This window comes from Mastomys coucha, unplaced genomic scaffold (assembly GCF_008632895.1).
Source record: "Mastomys coucha isolate ucsf_1 unplaced genomic scaffold, UCSF_Mcou_1 pScaffold1, whole genome shotgun sequence".
NCBI classification, from domain to species: Eukaryota; Metazoa; Chordata; class Mammalia; order Rodentia; family Muridae; genus Mastomys; species Mastomys coucha.
The window spans coordinates 76,597,464-76,599,940 of record NW_022196891.1 but is presented as its reverse complement, the minus strand read 5'-3'; the positions used below and the strand labels follow the sequence as shown (position 1 = coordinate 76,599,940).

The 2,477-nt window shown below is 51.3% G+C and overlaps 1 protein-coding gene across 1 annotated transcript in view; it reads left to right on the top strand.

Moving 5' to 3' along the window:
• LOC116104530 (kinesin-like protein KIF28P) overlaps window positions 1-2,477 on the top strand; it is a 52,922-nt gene that overhangs the window by 35,513 nt on the left and 14,932 nt on the right. The gene's annotated exons all lie outside the window — the stretch shown is intronic.

Below are 2,477 nucleotides of genomic sequence, written 5' to 3'. Positions count from 1 at the left end.
CTCTCTCTCTCTCTCTCTCTCTCTCTCTCTCTCTCTCTCTCTCTCTCTTTCTCTCTCTCTCTCTCTTAGTGCATGCTGGGAAGAAGACCCAAGGCTTTGTGCTCTTGCAAACTAGACTGGTGCTCCATCAGTGAGCTACATCCTCAGCTTCCAAATATGGTCTTCATAGAAATAGAGAACTGAATTCATGTCAAAGGTGTGCTTAACTACTGAACCTGCCCTTAAGGATGAGGGTGAATGTGGTCCAAGTTAGGAGCCTTGATGTGGGGACAAGGTTTTACTGTTTCATACAGGGAGTGGAGTCAAGACTACTCAGGTGAGATCAATGGGTTAGATAAAGGCTTTCAGCCAACAGGGGACAGTGTGCATTGAGAGACTGCTCTGGGCTGAAGAGATGGTGATGGGCCAGGTCCAGGCCTTGGTGTGGAAGAAATTGCAGCTCTAGGTTTCTGAGTGAAGGCACTCCCTTGCCCCTCAGCCCATCCTCTACCCCTTTGCTATCTAGGATTCCTCAGAGGTGAGTGTATTAGAGGCTCCACCCTCTGCCCATTCACCTCCCTTCACTCTGAAGGTGGAGACTCCTTAACACCTCCCTACCCCTCCTCCCCCAGCACAGAGTCACATGCACAGGATTGGCTGGACCGTACTGAGGTCTTTGTGAAATGGTGGCTTCTATGGGGGAGGCACCTAGACCCTGTTTGCCTTAATAAAACCTCAGGTGAGGAGCAATGGGGCCCAGAGAGTACAGGTACGAGCCACCAGACCTAGCTTTATTTTGGATTTTTAGATCCTGGGAAGCCAAAGCTAGCCCAAGTCTTACTATGTAGCCCAAGCTGGTATCAGTTTGTTAACCTGTGTCAGCCTGCAGGGTTGGGATTATAGATGTGTGGCACCATGTCCATATTCTGCTGGAGTTCTTGATATAAATCTAAGATCAGGGTTGAGAGGCACCTTTGTGCTTAAGAAAGCATAGCCACGAGGACGTGGGTTTATACCATCATCTGTCCATGGGACAGAGACAGGAGGTTGCTGGGGCTTAGTGGCTGCATGTCTAGGTTCACGGAGAGATGCTGCCTCAAGGGAATAAGGTAGAAAGTGGTAGAGGAGGACACTTGGCATCTTCCTGTGGTCTCTGCATGCACACCAGTATACACACACACACACACACACACACACACACACACACGCACAGAGTCATAAGCAAGATAACCCACCTTTTCATTTTGTTCTTTATAACTGACTGTGCAGAATGCCTTCCTGTTGTACCAGGGTGGGGCCTGGGCAGCTCACTGCTGCAGCCTGGTCTCTCTCTCTGTCTCTCTCTCTGTCTCTCTCTCTCTCTCCCTCTCTCTCTCTTTCTCTCTCTCTCCCTCCCTCTCTCCCTCTCCCTCTCCCTCTCCCTCTCTCTCTCTCTCTCTCTCTCTCTCTCTCTCTCTCCCTGCAGCTGAGGCCTATGGCAGGGTGCATTATTCATAAAAGAAGCAATATATAAATGAGATATTTTATTATGGGAAAGAGAAAATAGGCTGGTCAAGTAGAGAGAAGGAAAGGAGAGGAAGGAGAGGAGAAGAGACGGAGAGAGAGAGAAAGGAGAGGAAGAAAGCAAGAGCAAGAAGGTAAGAGAAGAGAACAAAGAGCAGGATAAGAGAGGAGACAGAGCAAGAGAGAGGAGGAAGAGGGCAAGAGCAAGAGAGAGAGGAGGGGGCAAACCGCCCATTATATTGTATGGGGCGTGACTATCTGTCTTTGGGGGCAAGGCATGCCTGGCTGTGGTCAGATGACTGGGGGTAGGGTCCAGCTAGAATGCTGGGAGCTTGGGGCCTTGTCTGCCTGATAGAGCACACATCTCCTTCCAGGGGCAGCTATGAGGGGTTGTGACTGAAACAGGAGCCAAAGACTCAGGAGTTATAGCCGAGCTCCTTCAGCCCCCTGTAAGCAGAAAACTGCCCACTGGGCCTCCAGGGCTCAAGGCCAATTACTGAGCCTAAGTTGCCTGAACAGACCACTGCCCCATACTGCCCCACACCTTCCCAGCACAAAAATAGTTGTGACAAGAAGGGTGTCTAACCCCAGGTCCTGGGCTGATGCACTCCTGTCTCAGCGATGATGGTGGGTTCTCAAGGCAGCCTGCTGGGAATTTCTGAGGCATTGGTACCATGTGACCCACAGGCAGGGAGTCTCTACAGAGCAGACAGGTCCTGACACAAGGTGTTACTCATCCGAGTCTGGAACTAGGGACTCCCATCATTGCTATAGCCATCCCTCCATGGCACCCAGACACAACTGAAGGAAGACCAGGTTGCTTACTGAGCCTCGGAGGATTCAGCACAAATCCCTAGCCCCTGCTCTGGCCCACTGGCTTCTGCTTCATCTAACCTCTCTTCCTGGACAGTTGAGATCAAGAACGAGAATAGCCTGCCGGGCGGTGGTGGCACACGCCTTTAATCCCAGCACTTGGGAGGCAGAGGCAGGCGGAT